Source organism: Oncorhynchus gorbuscha, linkage group LG26, assembly GCF_021184085.1.
Source record: "Oncorhynchus gorbuscha isolate QuinsamMale2020 ecotype Even-year linkage group LG26, OgorEven_v1.0, whole genome shotgun sequence".
NCBI lineage: Eukaryota > Metazoa > Chordata > Actinopteri > Salmoniformes > Salmonidae > Oncorhynchus > Oncorhynchus gorbuscha.
Genome location: NC_060198.1, coordinates 8,236,533 through 8,258,890, shown reverse-complemented (window position 1 = coordinate 8,258,890; position 22,358 = coordinate 8,236,533). Strand labels below are relative to the sequence as shown.

Below are 22,358 nucleotides of genomic sequence, written 5' to 3'. Positions count from 1 at the left end.
CACATGCCTCTTGTGTCTGAGCCGTTGAATTGAGATTCTACTTTGTCTCTGTACTGACGCTTAGCTTGTTTGATAGCCTTGCGGAGGGAATAGCTGCACTGTTTGTATTCGGTCATGTTACCAGACACCTTGCCCTGATTAAAAGCAGTGGTTCGCGCTTTCAGTTTCACGCGAATGCTGCCATCAATCCACGGTTTCTGGTTAGGGACTGTTTTAATCGTTGCTATGGGAACGACATCTTCAACGCACGTTCTAATGAACTCGCACACCGAATCAGCGTATTCGTCAATGTTGTTATCTGACGCAATACGAAACATATCCCAGTCCACGTGATGGAAGCAGTCTTGGAGTGTCGAGTCAGCCTGGTTGGACCAGCGTTGGACAGACCTCAGCGTGGGAGCCTCTAGTTTTAGTTTCTGTCTGTAGGCAGGTATCAGCAAAATGGAGTCGTGGTCAGCTTTTCCGAAAGGGGGGCGGGGCAGGGCCTTATATGCGTCGCAGAAGTTAGAGTAACAATGATCCAAGGTTTTTCCACCCCTGGTTGCGCAATCAATATGCTGATAAAATTTAGGGAGTCTTGTTTTCAGATTAGCCTTGTTAAAATCCCCAGCTACAATGAATGCAGCCTCCGAATAAATTGTTTCCAGTTTGCAAAGAGTTAAATAAAGTTCGTTCAGAGCCATCGATGTGATGTGTCTGCTTGGGGGGGGGGGGATTATACGGCTGTGATTATAATCGAAGAGAATTCTCTTGGTAGATAATGCGGTCTACATTTGATTGTGTGGAATTCTAAATCAGGTGAACAGAAGGATTTGAGTTCCTGTATGTTTCTTTCATCACACCATGTCTCGTTAGCCATAAGGCATACGCCCCTGCCCCTCTTCTTACCAGAAAGGTGTTTGTTTCTGTCGGCGCGATGCGTGGAGAAACCCGTTGGCTGCACCGCTTCGGATAGCATCTCTCCAGTGAGCCATGTTTCCGTGAAGCACAGAACGTTACAGTCTCTGATGTCCCTCTGGAATGCTACCCTTGCTCGGATTTCATCCACCTTGTTGTCTAGAGACTGGACATTGGCAAGAAGAATGCTAGGGAGTGGTGCACGGTGTGCCCGTCTCCGGAGTCTGACCAGAAGACCGCTGCGTTTCCCTCTTTGTCGGAGTCGGTTTTTTGGGGGGTCGCTGCATGCGATCCATTCCGTTGTCCTGTTTGTAAGGCAGAACACAGGATCCGCGTCGCGAAAAACATATTCTTGGTCGTACTGATGGTGAGTTGCCGCTGATCTTATATTCAGTAGTTCTTCTCGACTGTATGTAATGAAACCTAAGATGACCTGGGGTACTAATGTAAGAAATAACACGTAAACAAAAAAAAAATGCATAGTTTCCTAGGAACGCGAAGCGAGGTGGCCATCTCTGTCGGCGCCGGAAGAACCTGTTCACATGTTCACATGCTCATGAACCAGCTGCTATTTGTCCAAGGATGTGTACAACAAGAAAGAATAGAGAGATAGAGAACATATCAGTCTACTTATCACAATACAGGAAGTAAAGTGACAGTGGGCTTGAGTCAAGGCCGGATAACACCAGGGAAATGCGTACCCAGGACAATAAAGCGTGACACTCTTGATGAATGACACTCTAGATAGGCTGACATAGCTTTAAACCGCCATCGTCATTATAACTCAGACCATTCGGGTTAACATATAGGCTCCCAAATTACATATAGGCCCTATCCCGTTTCCAGTAACACTTTACTTGACATATTGTGACATGGTTATGACCATGTCATAATGTGTTATGAGACTGGGTGTGTTTGATTTGATCTTGAAATGTACTGATTCATGTTACCAGACTAGAACTCATTGATAACTTTACATGTATAAGGAATGCATGTGTTGGGGTCAATGAATTGTAGATAAGGAAAGGAAAATGGAAAGTTACTGAGGGTAGAAACTTCATCCTCTGTTCCATGTTTCTGAGGAGGGAGTTTGAAAGGCAATTGGTCATCTCTAATAAGGCAGGCCGGCTGCGGAACTAGGGAGGAGTGAGGGATGCGTCTCGAGGTCAAATCAAGAGACGAAGTGAGAAGTAACCTCAGGGAGGGGGGACAAAGAGGCCCACCACAATGTCTCTCCTTTTGCAGTCCTATCTCACTCACACACTTTCACACCCACAAAGGTTTTAGTAACAGGCAGGGCTGTGACTACCCCAGTGAGAGGAACCGGTTCAATTCCTGCCTAGCAACAGAGATGTATGGTTGTCTATATCTGTAAGGAGTTGACCACGCCTATTAGAAGGGTATAAATATATGTGCTTATATAAACATGTCTTTGTCTTTGCAGCTGTATGACCCAGTGGGTGAATAAACTTGGTTTGAGTTTTTACTCTGCCCGTTCAGAACCTAACACGTGTTACCCTGTTCCCATTTCCAAATGTAAATTAGCACTATGTATAGATATAGCATTTCAAGTCCAATATGTTTGGTGAAAAATAGGTTGAACATTATGTCTTGCTTTTCCTGGAACAGCAAAAACCCTTGGTGGATTCCTGGTGAACAAATTAAGTGGAGTGCTTATATATCAAATTATCCATCAAACAAATGGAAACCATAGGTTGGGAAAACATTTGATTCTAGCCCCTATATATCAGAAGAATAATACAAATCCAGAATGCTACTGTAAGTTATGAATATACGTGTCCAAAAATTAAATATATTGCCCTGTTGACAATCAGGTATAGTAGTGCCTATGGCCTAATTTCATTGGTCTAATTACATTTCCCACTTCCTGGGTGCATAATGACAGGGAGTATTTTGTTCCATTACACTGATTGATGGTACCTATGTTGCATCCTGCTGGCTGTTGTTGTTTTAGTTGTTATTTTAGTCCTACAGACAGAGTCGGTGGCCCCAGTCAAACTCATTGCTAATGTTCTACTTTTATCAGAGTGGAAATCTGACATTTAACTCCAATAAAAGGACACACATTTCTCAGTGGAGGCTGCTGAGGGGAGGACGGCTCATAATAATGGCTGGAACGGAGTAAATGGGATGGAATTAAACACATGGAAACCATGTGTTGGTTGTATTTGATACCATTCCACTGATTCCGCTCCAGCCATTACCACCAGCCCGTCCTCCTCAAATAGGGTGCGACGAACCCTACTGTGCCATTTCTCGATGGAAGCAAATTCATCTGTCAACTTCACAGAGAACGTAGTAATTAGAGGCAACAGCTGCAACGTATGTTAAATTGTTTGCTAAATAGAAAACCATGATGTACAGAAACTCAGTTAGCTACTGTATTATCATGTTTAGCTAAACTGGATCCATAGTGTTTGTTGTTGGCAGTGTCTTTTATCAGTGTTGGCTCATAGGATAACAATCATGAAATACCAGATGCACCTTAACATAGGTGCTACAAACATATTAATGTAGACACACAGAAGGCCGAACTATCACAAAGGTCAACAATCATCAAATACCAGATGCACCTCAACATAGGTGCTACAAACATATTAGTGTAGACACACAGAAGGCCGAACTATCACAAAGGTCAACAATCATCAAATACCAGATGCACCTTAACATAGGTGCTACAAACATATTAGTGTAGACACACAGAAGGCCGAACTATCACAAAGGTCAACAATCATCAAATACCAGATGCACCTTAACATAGGTGCTACAAACATATTAGTATAGACACACAGAAGGCCGAACTATCACAAAGGTCAACAATCATCAAACACCAGATGCACCTTGCCATAAGCTCTGTATGCAAACAACTTGTTATGCACACACACAATAATTACTAAACTGTCATCATCATAATCATCATGTTATTTTTCGCTGGCTTGGTACCAGATCTGATCCTGCAGCTACAACCTCAGTAATTAAATAGAGGTCCCAAGCCATCTTCCACCTCATAGGATCCTGCATGTGGCAGGCAGGCGGAGCCATGTTCCTCCCAGTAGGAGTCTATGGTGGCAGCCAGGTGGAGCAGGAAGTTAGGCCAGGCTAGTCTCTCATCACTCTGGATAGTGACATAATGCCACTGTGTGAGCTGAAGCTGCACTAATTCATCAGGCCAATGATATTTTAAAGTCTGAAGCTCAGAGCTGTCAGAAAGTGAGCTTCATAGTTTCCCACTCGAGTCGATTAATCAAAACACCCACTAGATGAAGAGCCACTGATGAGTCCTGCCCGGCGACAGCCAAAAGACTGAGAGAGTGAGAGCTGCCAGGGAAACTTCTCTAAATGGTGGTTAAAGGATTGAGTAAACAGTTGTTGGTTCCAAACATCTATTCACGGAACGGTGGATTGAAATAGAAATCTATATGGCGGTATGTACCTCATTGTGTTTTGAGGCTTGTATTGTAAGGGTCGACGTTGGGGGCGATAAGCAGGTACCAGAAGTGAACATTTAATAACCTTGGACAGGAACAGAATACGGACAGCGTCTGGACAAGGGAAACGGAAAGGACAATATTGCTGACACCGGGATGAAACAGAGGTAAACAAACAGATATAGGGAAAGCAATAAATACGTGAAGGAGTCCAGGTGAATCCAATGAGCTCTGATGCGCGTAATGTCGGTGACAGGTATGCGTAATGAAAGGCAGCCTGGCACCTTCGTGTGCCAGAGAGCAGGAGCAGGCGTGACAGTTATGCACTTTAGAAGGCAAAACACTGACACCAAATTCAGTATTTTAAAAGTAGAACATGTGGTTTACCAGGAAAGAGAGACGGAAAAAGAGAGTCATGATTGTTGTGCCTAAGCTAGGTAGGTAAACCATGTAAGCGTTTGAGAACGTGTCAGATAATCTACAAAAACATAACTTCACGGCGCATGTGTCATGCCGGTGAAAGAGGACCCAAAAGCGACTTGGCGAAAACAGAGTCTTTAATCCAGAAAAGTGAATACAAACAAAAAAACACAACTTTCACTCGAAATGACGAGGACCAACTGGAGACTCGATCTTGAACAGCAGGTGAACAGCAGGTTGCCTCGGGAAGGCACTCGAACCAGACAGACTCAGACACCTGCTCACCACGCAGCATCTGAGGAAAACACGACACGACAGGGCGATACACAATCACAGCACGGTGAATTCTAAACAAGGAACCGACAGGACAGGAACGGAACACAAAGGAAGAAATAGGGACTCTAATCAGGGGAAAGGATCGGGAACAGGTGTGGGAAGATTAAATGATTGATTAGGGGAATAGGAACAGCTGGGAGCAGGAACGGAACGATAGAGAGAAGAGAGAGCGAGAGAGTGAGAGAGGGAGGGGGAGAGAGAGGGATAGAGAGAGGGAAAGAACCTAATAAGACCAGCAGAGGGAAACGAATAGAATGGGAAGCACAGGGACAAGACAAGATAATAAATGACAAAACATGACAGTACCCCCCCACTCACCGAGCGCCTCCTGGCGCACTCGAGGAGGAATCCTGGCGGCAACGGAGGAAATCATCGATGAGTGAACGGTCCAGCACGTCCCGAGACGGAACCCAACTCCTCTCCTCAGGACCGTAACCCTCCCAATCCACTAAGTATTGGTGACCCCGTCCCGAGAACGCATGTCCATGATCTTATGTACCTTGTAAATAGGTGCGCTCTCGACAAGGACGGGAGGGGGAGGGAAGACGAACGGGGGTGCGAAGAAAGGGCTTGACACAGGAGACATGGAAGACAGGATGGACGCGACGAAGATGTCGCGGAAGAAGCAGTCGCACAGCGACAGGATTGACGACCTGGGAGACACGGAACGGACCAATGAACCGCGGAGTCAACTTACGAGAAGCTGTCGTAAGAGGAAGGTTGCGAGTGGAAAGCCACACTCTCTGGCCGCAACAATACCTTGGACTCTTAATCCTGCGTTTATTGGCGGCTCTCACAGTCTGTGCCCTGTAACGGCAAAGTGCAGACCTCACCCTCCTCCAGGTGCGCTCACAACGTTGGACAAACGCTTGAGCGGAGGGAACGCTGGACTCGGCAAGCTGGGATGAGAACAGAGGAGGCTGGTAACCCAGACTACTCTGAAACGGAGATAACCCGGTAGCAGACGAAGGAAGCGAATTGTGAGCGTATTCTGCCCAGGGGAGCTGTTCTGCCCAAGACGCAGGGTTTCTGAAAGAAAGGCTGCGTAGTATGCGACCAATCGTCTGATTGGCCCTCTCTGCTTGACCGTTAGACTGGGGATGAAACCCGGAAGAGAGACTGACGGACGCACCAATCAAACGACAGAACTCCCTCCAAAACTGTGACGTGAATTGCGGGCCTCTGTCTGAAACGGCGTCTAACGGGAGGCCATGAATTCTGAATACATTCTCGATAATGATTTGTGCCGTCTCCTTAGCGGAAGGAAGTTTAGCGAGGGGAATGAAATGTGCCGCCTTAGAGAACCTATCGACAACCGTAAGAATCACAGTCTTCCCCGCAGACAAAGGCAGACCGGTAATGAAGTCTAGGGCGATGTGAGACCATGGTCGAGAAGGAATGGGAGCGGTCTGAGACGACCGGCAGGAGGAGAGTTACCCGACTTAGTCTGCGCGCAGTCCGAACAAGCAGCCACGAAACGGCGCGTGTCACGCTCCTGAGTCGGCCACCAAAAGCGCTGGCGAATAGACGCAAGAGTGCCTCGAACACCGGGATGACCAGCTAACTTGGCAGAGTGAGCCCACTGAAGAACAGCCAGACGAGTGGAAACAGGAACGAAAAGGAGGTTACTAGGACAAGCGCGCGGCGACGCAGTGTGCGTGAGTGCTTGCTTAACCTGTCTTTCAATTCCCCAGACTGTTAACCCGACAACACGCCCATAAGGAAGAATCCCCTCGGGATCAGTAGAAGCCACAGAAGAACTAAACAGACGGGATAAGGCATCAGGCTTGGTGTTCTTGCTACCCGGACGGTAAGAAATCACAAACTCGAAACGAGCGAAAAACAACGACAACGAGCTTGACGGGCATTAAGTCGTTTGGCAGAACGGATGTACTCAAGGTTCTTATGGTCTGTCCAAACGACAAAAGGAACGGTCGCCCCCTCCAACCACTGTCGCCATTCGCCTAGGGCTAAGCGGATGGCGAGCAGTTCACGGTTACCCACATCATAGTTGCGCTCAGACGGCGACAGGCGATGAGAAAAATAAGCGCAAGGATGAACCTTATCGTCAGACTGGAAGCGCTGGGATAGAATGGCTCCCACGCCCACCTCTGAAGCGTCAACCTCGACAATGAATTGTCCAGTGACGTCAGGAGCAACGAGGATAGGAGCGGACGTAAAACGTTCTTTTAGAAGATCAAAAGCTCCCTGGGCGGAACCGGACCACTTAAAACACGTCTTGACAGAAGTAAGAGCTGTGAGAGGGGCAGCAACTTGACCGAAATTACGAATGAAACGCCGATAGAAATTAGCGAAACCTAAAAGCGCTGCAACTCGACACGTGACCCTGAACGGGCCAATCACTGACAGCTTGGACCTTAGCGGAATCCATCTGAATGCCTTCAGCGGAAACAACGGAACCGAGAAAAGTAACGGAGGAGACATGAAAAGAGCACTTCTCAGCCTTTACGTAGAGACAATTCTCTAAAAGGCGCTGTAGAACACGTCGAACGTGCTGAACATGAATCTCGAGTGACGGAGAAAAATCAGGATATCGTCAAGATAGACAAAAACAAAGATGTTCAGCATGTCTCTCAGAACATCATTAACTAATGCCTGAAAAACAGCTGGCGCATTGGCGAGACCAAACGGCAGAACCCGGTACTCAAAATGCCCTAACGGAGTGTTAAACGCCGTTTTCCACTCGTCCCCTCTCTGATGCGCACGAGATGGTAAGCGTTACGAAGGTCCAACTTAGTAAAGCACCTGGCTCCCTGCAGAATCTCGAAGGCTGATGACATAAGGGGAAGCGGATAACGATTCTTAACCGTTATGTCATTCAGCCCTCGATAATCCACGCAGGGCGCAGAGTACCGTCCTTCTTCTTAACAAAAAAGAACCCCGCCCCGGCCGGAGAGGAAGAAGGCACTATGGTACCGGCGTCAAGAGACACAGACAAATAATCCTCGAGAGCCTTACGTTCGGGAGCCGACAGAGAGTAAAGTCTACCCCGAGGAGGAGTGGTCCCCGGAAGGAGATCAATACTACAATCATACGACCGGTGAGGAGGAAGGGAGTTGGCTCGGGGGACCGACTGAAGACCGTGCGCAGATCATGATATTCCTCCGGCACTCTGTCAAATCGCCAGGTTCCTCCTGAGAAGTAGGGACAGAAGAAACGGGAGGGATGGCAGACATTAAACACTTCACATGACAAGAAACGTTCCAGGATAGGATAGAATTACTAGACCAATTAATAGAAGGATTATGACATACTAGCCAGGGATGACCCAAAACAACAGGTGTAAACGGTGAACGAAAAATCAAAAAAGAAATAGTCTCACTGTGGTTACCAGATACTGTGAGGGTTAACGGTAGTGTCTCAAATCTGATACTGGGAAGATGACTACCATCTAAGGCGAACATGGGCGTAGGCTTCTCTAACTCTCTGAAAGGAATGTCATGTTTCCGAACCCATGCTTCGTCCATGAAACAACCCTCAGCCCCAGAGTCTATCAAGGCACTACATGTAGCACCCGAACCGGTCCATCGTAGATGGACCGACAAAGTAGTACAGGATTTAGATGGAGAGACTTGAGTAGTTGCGCTCACCTGTAGCCCTCCGCTTACAGATGAGCTCTGGCTTTTACTGGACATGAATTAACAAAATGTCCAGCAACTCCGCAATAGAGGCACAGGCGGTTGGTGATCCTCCGTTCCCTCTCCTTAGTCGAGATGCGAATCCCTCCCAACTGCATGGGCTCAGTCTCTGAGCCAGAGGAGGAGATGGTTGCGATGCGGAGCAGGGAAACACCGTTGATGCGAGCTCTCTTCCACGAGCCCGGTGACGAAGATCTACCCGTCGTTCTATGCGGATGGCGAGAGCAATCAAAGAGTCCACATCTGAAGGAACCTCCCGGGAGAGAATCTCATCCTTAACCACTGCGTGGAGTCCCTCCAGAAAACGAGCGAGCAGCGCCGGCTCGTTCCACTCACTAGAGGCAGCAAGAGTGCGAAACTCAATAGAATAATCCGTTATGGACCGTTCACCTTGGCATAAGGAAGCCAGGGCCCTAGAAGCCTCCCTACCAAAAACTGAACGGTCAAAAACCCGAATCATCTCCTCTTTAAAGTTCTGGAACTTGTTAGAGCAATCAGCCCTTGCCTCCCAGATAGCTGTGCCCCATTCTCGAGCCCGGCCAGTAAGGAGTGAAATGACGTAAGCAACCCGAGCTCTCTCTCTAGAGTATGTGTTGGGTTGGAGAGAGAACACAATCTCACACTGCGTGAGAAAGGAGCGGCACTCAGTGGGCTGCCCGGAGTAGCAAGGTGGGTTATTAACCCTAGGTTCTGGAGGCTCGGCAGGCCAGGAAGTAACAGGTGGCACGAGACGTTGACTCTGGAACTGTCCAGAGAGGTCGGAAACCTGAGCGGCCAGGTTCTCCACGGCATGGCGAGCAGCAGACAATTCCTGCTCGTGTCTGCCGAGCATGGCTCCTTGGATCTCGACGGCAGTGTAACGAGCGTCTGAAGTCGCTGGGTCCATTCCTTGGTCGGTTCCTTCTGTCATGCCGGTGAAAGAGGACCAAAAAGCGACTTGGCGAAAACAGAGTCTTTAATCCAGAAAAGTGAATACAAACAAAAAACACAACTTTCACTCGAAATGACGAGGACCAACTGGAGACTCGATCTTGAACAGCAGGTGAACAGCAGGTTGCCTCGGGAAGGCACTCGAACCAGACAGACTCAGACACCTGCTCACCACGCAGCATCTGAGGAAAACACGACACGACAGGGCGATACACAATCACAGCACGGTGAATTCTAAACAAGGAACCGACAGGACAGGAACGGAACACAAAGGAAGAAATAGGGACTCTAATCAGGGGAAAGGATCGGGAACAGGTGTGGGAAGATTAAATGATTGATTAGGGGGAATAGGAACAGCTGGGAGCAGGAACGGAACGATAGAGAGAAGAGAGAGCGAGAGAGTGAGAGAGGGAGGGGGAGAGAGAGGGATAGAGAGAGGGAAAGAACCTAATAAGACCAGCAGAGGGAAACGAATAGAATGGGAAGCACAGGGACAAGACAAGATAATAAATGACAAAACATGACAGCATGAGGGCACGAAGAACGTCACACAGCATGTGTTGTGTCTTCATTTTAAGAATAATTTATTCTAATGTGGATTCTGCAGAACATTATCAGAAAATGAAGAACATTATCAGAGCACAAACATTATCACTTATGCATATGGTGCATTGGGGCCACAAATAGCGGGCATCTCGCAGTCTGATTCACAATCAAGGCTCCAAGATCTAACACAGGCCTCTTTTACCAGACAACAACAGCTTTTATATTGTCTGCAGCCAGCCAGTCAGAACGTTTACAGCTATGCCTTGGACTTTAAGAGAGAGAATACATGGGCTTTATTTTAACATTGGCCATATGACTGATATCAGTAAAATGGGAATATTGGATTTAATATTTGGAGGTGCTTTGTTATGAGAGAATGTGATCATAATACTGTGATTCATACATCACAAGATGTAAGTTATGTCTCCACAAGGCAAAGTGCTTTACCTTTTGGCACACTTAGTCTGAAAGTGTACTGGCCAGTCCGACAATGTCTTGGCCAGCCTGACAGTGTATTGACCAGTATGAGAGTGTCTTGACCAGTCTGACAGTGTCTTGGCCAAGCTGACAGGATCCTGGCCAAACTGACAGTGTTGTGGCCAATCTGACAAAATATTGGACAGGCTGACAGTGTACTGACCAGTCTGACAGCGTCTTGGCCAATCTACCAGGATGTTGACCAGTCTGACAGTGTCTTGACCAGTCTGAGAGAGTCTTGTCCAATCTGACAGTGTCCAGGCCAGTCTGACTGTGTCTTTGCCAGTCTGACAGTGTATTGGCCAGTCTTGGTCAGTTTGGTTTGTCCAGGCCAGTTTGACAGTGTCCTGGCCAGTCGGACAGTGTCTTGACCAGTCGGACAGTGTCTTGACCAGTCCGACTGGATAGTCTGACAGTATAGTGGCCAGTCTGACAAGTCCAGGCCAGTCTGACAGTACTTAGGCCAGTCTGAGAGTGTATTGGCCAGTCTGACAGTGTCTTGGCCAGTATGTATGTGTCTTGGATAGTATGACAGTGTCCTTGACAATCTGACTGTGTCCTGGCAAGTCTGAGAGGATGTTGGCCAGACTGACAGGGTACTGGCCAGTCTGTCAGTATGTTGGCCAGTCTGACAGTGCCTTGGATAATCTGACAGTGTCTTCACCAGTCTGAAAATGTATATCTGGAGGTGATTTGTTATGAGAGAATGTGAGCATATTACTGTGACTGATGCATCACAAGATGTAAGTCATGTCTCCACAAGTGCTTAAGTGCTTTAACTTTTAGCACACAGTCTGAAAGTTTATTGGCCAGTCTGACAGTGTATTGACCAGTCTGAGAGTGTCTTGGCCAGTCTGACAGTGTCTTGGCCAAGCTGACAGGATATTGGACAGTCTGAGAGTGTCTTGACCAGTCTGACAGTGTATTGGCCAATTTGACAGTGTCCTGACCAGTCTGACAATGTATTGGCCAATCTGACAGGATGTTGACAGTGTCCTGGTCAAAGTGACAGTGTATAGGCTAGTCTGACTGTGTCGTGGTCAGTCTGACAGGTCTAGGCCAGTCTGAAAGTGCCTAGGCCAGTCTGACAGTGTCCTGGCCAATCTGAGAGTGTCTTGGCCAGTCTGACAGTGTCCTGGCCAGCCTGAGAGTGTCTTGGCCAGTCTGTAAGTGTCTTGGCAAGTCTGTAAGTGTCCTGGCCAGAATGACAGTGTCCTGGCCAGTCTAACAGCGTCCTGGCCAGTTTGATAATGTCTTGGCCAGTTTGATTATGTCTTGGCCAGTCTAAAATTTTCCTGACCAGTCTAGTTTTACAATGTCTTGGCCATTCTGACAGTGTCTTGATAAGTCTGACAGAGTATTGGCCAGTTTGACAGTGTCCTTGCAAAATTGACAGTATATAGGCCAGTCTGACAGGGTCGTTGCCAGTCTGACAAGTCCAGGCCTGTCTGACAGTGTCATGGCCAGTCTGACAGTGTCGCACCCAGTCTGATAGTGTCCTGGCCAGTTTGACAGTGTCCTGGTCAAATTGGCCAGGTCAAATTGGCCAGTGTCCTGGCCAGTCTGATAGGATGTTGGCCAGTTTGACAGTATCTTGACCAGTCTGACAGAGTCTGGCCAGTCTGAAAGGGTCTTGGCCAGTCTAACAAGTCCAGGCCAGTCTGACAGTGTATTGGCCAGTCTGACATTGTCTTGGCCAGTCTGACAGGATGTTAGCCAGTCTGACAGGGTATTGGCCAGTCTGTCAGTGTCTTGGCCAGTCTGACAGGGTATTGGCCGGTCTGTCAGTGTCTTGGCCAGTCTGACAGTGTCTTGACCAGTTCGACTGTGTCATGACCAGTCTGACAGAGTCTTGGCCAGTCTGAAAGTTTCTTGGCCAGTCTGGCAGTGTCCTGGCGAGTTTGAAAGTGTCCTGGCCAGTCTTACAGTGTCTTGGCCAGTCTGACAGTGTATAGCTGTTATGCAGGTGAAGGAGGACCCAAACGCGACTTAACAGAAACAGAGTTTATTAATGCTCAAAACCGAATAACTGAAATCCTCTAGATAGTAGAGGGGAAAACAACTGGAGAAGCGGCCACAGACTGCAGGTCGCTTCGGGTAGGCGCAGGCCGTAGTCAACTGAGACACCTGCTCACACGCAGCGTCTGAAGAAGGCACAAAACACGACAGGACAGGGTGATACACAATCACGGCAAAAAACACGACAGGACAGGGCGAAACGCAATTACAGCATGGAATACAAAACAAGGAACCGATGGAACAGGAACGGATCACAAAGGAATAAATAGGGAGTCTAATCAGGGAAAGGATCGGGAACAGGTGTGGGAAGACTAAATGATGATTAGGGGAATAGGAACAGCTGGGAGCAGGAACGAACGACAGAGAGAAGAGAGAGCGAGAGAGTGAAAGGGGAGGGGGGAGAGAGGGATAGAACCAAACAAGACCAGCAGAGGGAAACGAATAGCATGGGGAGCACAGGGACAAGACATGACAATAAATGACAAACATGACAGTACCCCCCCACTCACCGAGCGCCTCCTGGCGCACTCGAGGAGGAATCCTGGCGGCAACGGAGGAAATCATCGATGAGCGAACGGTCCAGCACGTCCCGAGACGGAACCCAACTCCTCTCCTCAGGACCGTAACCCTCCCAATCCACTAGGTATTGGTGACCCCGTCCCCGAGAACGCATGTCCATAATTTTATGTACCTTGTAAATAGGTGCGCTCTCGACAAGGACGGGAGGGGGGAGGAAGACGAACGGGGTGCGAAGAAAGGGCTTAACACAGGAGACATGGAAGACAGGATGGACGCGACGAAGATGTCGCGGAAGAAGCAGTCGCACAGCGACTGGATTGACGACCTGGGAGACACGGAACGGACCAATGAACCGCGGAGTCAACTTACGAGAAGCTGTCGTAAGAGGAAGGTTGCGAGTGGAAAGCCACACTCTCTGGCCGCAACAATACCTTGGACTCTTAATCCTGCGTTTATTGGCGGCTCTCACCGTCTGTGCCCTGTAACGGCAAAGTGCAGACCTCACCCTCCTCCAGGTGCGCTCACAACGTTGGACAAACGCTTGAGCGGAGGAGGGAACGCTGGACTCGGCAAGCTGGGATGAGAACAGAGGAGGCTGGTAACCCAGACTACTCTGAAACGGAGATAACCCGGTAGCAGACGAAGGAAGCGAATTGTGAGCGTATTCTGCCCAGGGGAGCTGTTCTGCCCAAGACGCAGGGTTCCTGAAAGAAAGGCTGCGTAGTATGCGACCAATCGTCTGATTGGCCCTCTCTGCTTGACCGTTAGACTGGGGATGAAACCCGGAAGAGAGACTGACGGACGCACCAATCAAACGACAGAACTCCCTCCAAAACTGTGACGTGAATTGCGGACCTCTGTCTGAAACGGCGTCTAACGGGAGGCCATGAATTCTGAATACATTCTCAATAATGATTTGTGCCGTCTCCTTAGCGGAAGGAAGTTTAGCGAGGGGAATGAAATGTGCCGCCTTAGAGAACCTATCGACAACCGTCAGAATCACAGTCTTCCCCGCAGACAAAGGCAGACCGGTAATGAAGTCTAAGGCAATGTGAGACCATGGTCGAGAAGGAATGGGGAGCGGTCTGAGACGACCGGCAGGAGGAGAGTTACCCGACTTAGTCTGCGCGCAGTCCGAACAGGCAGCCACGAAACGGCGCGTGTCACGCTCCTGAGTCGGCCACCAAAAGCGCTGGCGAATAGACGCAAGAGTGCCTCGAACACCGGGATGACCCGCTAACTTGGCAGAGTGAGCCCACTGAAGAACAGCCAGACGAGTGGAAACAGGAACGAAAAGGAGGTTACTAGGACAGCGCGGCGACGCAGTGTGCGTGAGTGCTTGCTTAACCTGTCTTTCAATTCCCCAGACTGTTAACCCGACAACACGCCCATAAGGAAGAATCCCCTCGGGATCAGTAGAAGCCACAGAAGAACTAAACAGACGGGATAAGGCATCAGGCTTGGTGTTCTTGCTACCCGGACGGTAAGAAATCACAAACTCGAAACGAGCGAAAAACAACGCCCAACGAGCTTGACGGGCATTAAGTCGTTTGGCAGAACGGATGTACTCAAGGTTCTTATGGTCTGTCCAAACGACAAAAAGGAACGGTCGCCCCCTCCAACCACTGTCGCCATTCGCCTAGGGCTAAGCGGATGGCGAGCAGTTCACGGTTACCCACATCATAGTTGCGCTCAGATGGCGACAGGCGATGAGAAAATAAGCGCAAGGATGAACCTTATCGTCAGACTGGAAGCGCTGGGATAGAATGGCTCCCACGCCTACCTCTGAAGCGTCAACCTCGACAATGAATTGTCTAGTGACGTCAGGAGTAACGAGGATAGGAGCGGACGTAAAACGTTCTTTTAGAAGATCAAAAGCTCCCTGGGCGGAACCGGACCACTTAAAACACGTCTTGACAGAAGTAAGAGCTGTGAGAGGGGCAGCAACTTGACCGAAATTACGAATGAAACGCCGATAGAAATTAGCGAAACCTAAAAAGCGCTGCAACTCGACACGTGACCTTGGAACGGGCCAATCACTGACAGCTTGGACCTTAGCGGAATCCATCTGAATGCCTTCAGCGGAAATAACGGAACCGAGAAAAGTAACGGAGGAGACATGAAAAGAGCACTTCTCAGCCTTTACATAGAGACAATTCTCTAAAAGGCGCTGTAGAACACGTCGAACGTGCTGAACATGAATCTCGAGTGACGGAGAAAAAAATCAGGATATCGTCAAGATAGACAAAAACGAAAATGTTCAGCATGTCTCTCAGAACATCATTAACTAATGCCTGAAAAACAGCTGGCGCATTGGCGAGACCGAACGGCAGAACCCGGTACTCAAAATGCCCTAACGGAGTATTAAACGCCGTTTTCCACTCGTCCCCCTCTCTGATGCGCACGAGATGGTAAGCGTTACGAAGGTCCAACTTAGTAAAGCACCTGGCCCCTGCAGAATCTCGAAGGCTGATGACATAAGGGGAAGCGGATAACGATTCTTAACCGTTATGTCATTCAGCCTCGATAATCCACGCAGGGCGCAGAGTACCGTCCTTCTTCTTAACAAAAAGAACCCCGCCCGGCCGGAGAGGAAGAAGGCACTATGGTACCGGCGTCAAGAGACACAGACAAATAATCTCGAGAGCCTTACGTTCGGGAGCCGACAGAGAGTATAGTCTACCTCGAGGAGGAGTGGTCCCCGGAAGGAGATCAATACTACAATCATACGACCGGTGAGGAGGAAGGAGTTGGCTCGGGACCGACTGAAGACCGTGCGCAGATCATGATATTCCTCCGGCACTCCTGTCAAATCGCCAGGTTCCTCCTGAGAAGTAGGGACAGAAGAAACGGGAGGGATGGCAGACATTAAACACTTCACATGACAAGAAACGTTCCAGGATAGGATAGAATTACTAGACCAATTAATAGAAGGATTATGACATACTAGCCAGGGATGACCCAAAACAACAGGTGTAAACGGTGAACGGAAAATCAAAAAAGAAATAGTCTCACTGTGGTTACCAGATACTGTGAGGGTTAAAGGTAGTGTCTCAAATCTGATACTGGGAAGATGACTACCATCTAAGGCGAACATGGGCGTAGGCTTATCTAACTCTCTGAAAGGAATGTCATGTTTCCAACCCATGCTTCGTCCATGAAACAACCCTCAGCCCCAGAGTCTATCAAGGCACTACATGTAGCGCCCGAACCGGTCCAGCGTAGGTGGACCGACAAAGTAGTACAGGACTTTGATGGAGAGACTTGAGTAGTTGCGCTCACCTGTAGCCCTCCGCTTACAGATGAGCTCTGGCTTTTACTGGACATGAATTAACGAAATGTCCAGCAACTCCACAATAGAGGCACAGGCGGTTGGTGATCCTCCGTTCCCTCTCCTTATTCGAGATGCGAATCCCTCCCAGCTGCATGGGCTCAGTCTCAAAGCCAGAGGGGGAGATGGCTGCGATGCGGAGCAGGGAAACACCGTTGATGCGAGCTCTCTTCCACGAGCCCGGTGACGAAGATCTACCCGTCGTTCTATGCGGATGGCGAGAGCAATCAAAGAGTCCACATCTGAAGGAACCTCCCGGGAGAGAATCTCATCCTTAACCACAGCGTGGAGTCCCTCCAGAAAACGAGCGAGCAGCGCCGGCTCGTTCCACTCACTAGAGGCAGCAAGAGTGCGAAACTCAATGGAATAATCCGTTATGGACCGTTCACCTTGGCATAAGGAAGCCAGGGCCCTAGAAGCCTCCCCACCAAAAACTGAACGGTCAAAAACCCGAATCATCTCCTCTTTAAAGTTCTGGAAATCGTTAGAGCAAACAGCCCTTGCCTCCCAGATAGCTGTGCCCCATTCTCGAGCCCGGCCAGTGAGGAGTGAGATGACGTAAGCAACCCGAGCTCTCTCTCTAGAGTATGTGTTGGGTTGGAGAGAGAACACAATCTCACACTGCGTGAGAAAGGAGCGGCACTCAGTGGGCTGCCCGGAGTAGCAAGGTGGGTTATTAACCCTAGGTTCTGGAGGCTCGGCAGGCCAGGAAGTAACAGGTGGCACGAGACGTAGACTCTGGAACTGTCCAGAGAGGTCGGAAACCTGAGCAGCCAGGTTTTCCACGGCCTGGCGAGCAGCGGACAATTCCTGCTCGTGTCTGCCGAGCATGGCTCCTTGGATCTCGACGGCAGTGTAACGAGCGTCAGAAGTCGCTGGGTCCATTCTTTGATCGGTTCCTTCTGTTATGCAGGTGAAGGAGGACCCAAACGCGACTTAACAGAAACAGAGTTTATTAATGCTCAAAACCGAATAACTGAAATCCTCTAGATAGTAGAGGGGAAAACAACTGGAGAAGCGGCCACAGACTGCAGGTCGCCGGGTAGGCGCAGGCCGTAGTCAACTGAGACACCTGCTCACACGCAGCGTCTGAAGAAGGCACAAAACACGACAGGACAGGGTGATACACAATCACGGCAAAAAACACGACAGGACAGGGCGAAACGCAATTACAGCATGGAATACAAAACAAGGAACCGATGGAACAGGAACGGATCACAAAGGAATAAATAGGGAGTCTAATCAGGGGAAAGGATCGGGAACAGGTGTGGGAAGACTAAATGATGATTAGGGGAATAGGAACAGCTGGGAGCAGGAACGGAACGACAGAGAGAAGAGAGAGCGAGAGAGTGAAAGGGGGAGGGGGAGAGAGAGGGATAGAACCAAACAAGACCAGCAGAGGGAAACGAATAGCATGGGGAGCACAGGGACAAGACATGACAATAAATGACAAACATGACAATAGCTGTTATACACTATGCGTTCAATCTTAACAGCCATCCCTTCAACATGGTCTCTTTTATTAGCTGTACAACACATGCTCGTGAACACTGTACTATCACTACCTATTCATTATGGTAGTGGATATGAGGTGATGACTAGGATCACTGTCATTCTGTCCATCATGTCTGGATCCTGATTGACATAGAGGAAACAGGGATCATTTGACAACAGTCTGGGTCTTGTGGATGTTTAGCCTACTGTGAGCTCTGTACGGGCCCTGGGCTAAAGTGGCAGTCATTTGCAAGGCAGATGGCAGAATGTGTTTGACTCGTGCTTCCGATTAGTAACAGGAGGCTTAATTTACAGTGTGCTACAGGGCAACAATTAACTCTACTTATTTATTAACTTCATACAGTAGCAGATCAAGTTTAGAAGGAATCTAATGGTATTTCAAAGTTTTAGTATCACGATGAAGGAAAAAGGAAATGGTACACTGCTCTTGATAGTATCATTGATCTTTAATAGGCTTACGTTTCGGCATCACTACCTTCGTCAGAGCTTTTGTGAGTTTTTTTAATTAGCAGCCTTATGTAGACCTCGCCCCACCCACATCCGTTCCACGCATTGAAAGGGGTTGGAGGCGAAGGAAAAACAAATAAGTGCAACCAAATTTATTAACATAATGCATTTCATAAATATTCAAATAAAGTGTGTAAATAAGACGTAATAAGGTAGAAATGTCAGGCTTTAGGTCATTAAAATGTACTGCGACTGGATAATCCCTGTCGTTTCACCTGATTGAACTTTTATGTTCACTGATTCTCTGTATGAGAGAACCAGAGGTTTTACCTACATAGTACAGCCCACATGACATTTAATAATGTAAATAACATGGGTGGTGGAACATGTAATAATGTCATTTATTTGGAACCATTTTCCTGTATGTGGATGACAGAAATGTTCACACCTACCTTTAGATTGTGTGACATAGAGAAAGTTAAGATATCAGACAGGGGAGGTGATATTAATAATACTCTGTGTAAAAGATAATATTTTGGAATTTTCACCCTCCAGACATTATTTCCTCAATGTCCTAATGATAAAACGCCTATGTATGTTATGTTGTGAATTTGAACATTAATTCTGCCCCTATTTAAGATTACTCTGAAGTGTTTCGTACGATGTACTCAATGATTAATGAAAACTCTTTGTGGTTTTACAGATGTGTTTAACACGTCCAATTTACACACTTTATTCAAATATTTATGAAACACATACTGTTATATTTGGTAGCACTTATTTATTTTCCTTCGCCTTCAACCCCTTTCGAGCTGTACATAAGGATGCTAATTTAAAAAAAACTCACAAATGCTCTGATGAAGGCCGTGAGGTCGATACGTAAGCTTATTATGAACTGTTACCATGCACCTGCAAAAAAGATTGCTCAGATGTGCGAGTGCATTTTGAATTTTAAAGTTATAGTATCAGAAATTGTTACTTTTGTTGTTGCTGTACTTCAGGCTACATACTAGCGTTGTTTTGGGGTTTCATTCAGAGTTATTCAACTTTAATATTCTTTTCACTGATGTTCTTGCCCCTGTGGTCAAAGATATGTAGGAAAAACAAGACTGGAGTCACAGAAAGGTTATCTGGGGTTCCAATTATCCTACTGCCTTCTTTCATCTGAACCCTGGAAGCCAGATAGCTCAACTGGCTTCTCTTTCGCCACCAAAACAACCTCATTCATTAAAGGTCCAATTTAGTCATTTTTATCTCAATGTCACCAGGAAGGCCAAAACTCCATCACACTAACACCAGCTGAAATCTCAGGCAGTCTATTGAAACTGCTCTTACACTAAAAGGGCATTATCAATCATCATTATCAGTCTTATTCCAACCTAATAATGTGGACATACTGTACATATAAAACATAGGCAATCACATGTTTGACTGCATTGGGCCTTTAACACCCCAACAGCACCCTAAGAAATAAAGACAGAATCTCCTCCCAGCTGAAATAGTACATTTGGAGATATGGAAATGATAATGACGTATTATAGCCCCCGTGTCCCAAACAAACACTGTAAGTCACTTTTACAACACCTAATTAAGCCTCATATGAGTTCCTTAAGCATGTATGTATAGTATTCTGAATCAAACCGCACTGGTTGACAGTGCATTGGCGGGGGGTGTGACTCTTTTTTGGGGTGGAATTTATGGAGCCAGGAGAATGCAACACGGAGGTGCTGGAGACGATCCTATGGGGGGAGTATGTGAAAGTGTATGCAAATGAACCATCTGGATTGTTTGAACTGCCTGGGTGTTGGGGAATAAGATGTCTCTGCTCCGGAGCACAATCTACTGCTTTACGTCACCCCTTGTATGTTCTATAGAAATAAGAGCGTGTTCAGTCCCAAATGACATGATAGTGTGACCGAGAGGTCTAAGGTATTGGATTAAGCCTCCAGTCTATTCCGGGGGCGTGGGTTTGAATCCCACCACTGTCAATATGCTTTGGGCTCACGAGTGGCACACCGGTCTAAGACTCACTACAGACACTGGTTTGATTCTGGACTTTATCACATCTGGCCATGATTGGGAGTCCCATAGTGCTGTGCACAATTGGCCCAGCGCCGTCCAGTTCAGGGTTTGGACGGGGTAGGCCGTCATTGTAAATAAAAATGTGTTTTTAACTGACTTGCCTAGCTAAATCAAATTTAAAAAATGGCACCCTATTCTCTATATAGTGCACTACTTTTGACCAGAGCCACATAGGGAAAAGGGTGCCATTTGGAAATGATAATGACGTATCACTCTCCTCTGTATCACGGAGGCGCTCCGCACTGCTAAAGCTAACTCTCTCTCCTCTGCTCTCATCCTTCTAGATCTATCGGCTGCCTTCGATACTGTGAACCATCAGATCCTCCTCTCCACCCTCTCCGAGTTGGGCATCTCCGGCGCGGCCCACGCTTTGGATTGCGTCCTACCTGACAGGTCGCTCCTACCAGGTGGCGTGGCGAGAATCTGTCTCCTCACCACGCGCTCTCACCACTGGTGTCCCCCAGGGCTCTGTTCTTGGCCCTCTCCTATTCTCGCTATACACCAAGTCACTTGGCTCTGTCATAACCTCACATGGTCTCTCCTATCATTGCTATGCAGACGACACACAATTAATCTTCTCCTTTCCCCCTTCTGATGACCAGGTGGCGAATCTCATCTCTGCATGTCTGGCAGACATATCAGTGTGGATGACGGATCACCACCTCAAGCTGAACCTCGGCAAGACGGAGCTGCTCTTCCTCCCGGGGAAGGACTGCCCGTTCCATGATCTCGCCATCACGGTTGACAACTCCATTGTGTCCTCCTCCCAGAGCGCCAAGAACCTTGGCGTGATCCTGGACAACACCCTGTCGTTCTCAACCAACATCAAGGCGGTGGCCCGTTCCTGTAGGTTCATGCTCTACAACATCCGCAGAGTACGACCCTGCCTCACACAGGAAGCGGCGCAGGTCCTAATCCAGGCACTTGTCATCTCCCGTCTGGATTACTGCAACTCGCTGTTGGCTGGGCTCCCTGCCTGTGCCATTAAACCCCTTCAACTCATCCAGAACGCCGCAGCCCGTCTGGTGTTCAACCTTCCCAAGTTCTCTCCACGTCACCCCGCTCCTCCGTTCTCTCCACTGGCTTCCAGTTGAAGCTCGCATCCGCTACAAGACCATGGTGCTTGCCTACGGAGCTGTGAGGGGAACGGCACCTCAGTACCTCCAGGCTCTGATCAGGCCCTACACCCAAACAAGGGCACTGCGTTCATCCACCTCTGGCCTGCTCGCCTCCCTACCACTGAGGAAGTACAGCTCCCGCTCAGCCCAGTCAAAACTGTTCGCTGCTCTGGCCCCCAATGGTGGAACAAACTCCTCACGACGCCAGGACAGCGGAGTCAATCACCACCTTCCGGAGACACCTGAAACCCCACCTCTTTAAGGAATACCTAGGATAGGATAAGTAATCCCTCTCACCCCCCTTAAGATTTAGATGCACTATTGTAAAGTGACTGTTCCACTGGATGTCATAAGGTGAATGCACCAATTTGTAAGTCGCTCTGGATAAGAGCGTCTGCTAAATGACTTAAATGTAAATGTAAATGTATACTATGTCCATACTACAGCTGACACTCTGTAATAAAATCCAGAGGTAGATGTAGTTAATTTGACAGTTATGTTTGAAATTGCTGAACAAATACTGGAAATGGAATTGGACCTGATGATACTGTATGGATGTTCACCAGGTTTGATGGATGCCATGCTGTCACTGCAGTAAGAATATTATGGTTGG

General features: G+C 48.0%; 1 protein-coding gene across 1 annotated transcript in view; it reads right to left on the bottom strand.

Moving 5' to 3' along the window:
* LOC124016429 (VPS10 domain-containing receptor SorCS1-like) overlaps positions 1–22,358 on the bottom strand; it is a 149,537-nt gene that overhangs the window by 5,520 nt on the left and 121,659 nt on the right. The gene's annotated exons all lie outside the window — the stretch shown is intronic.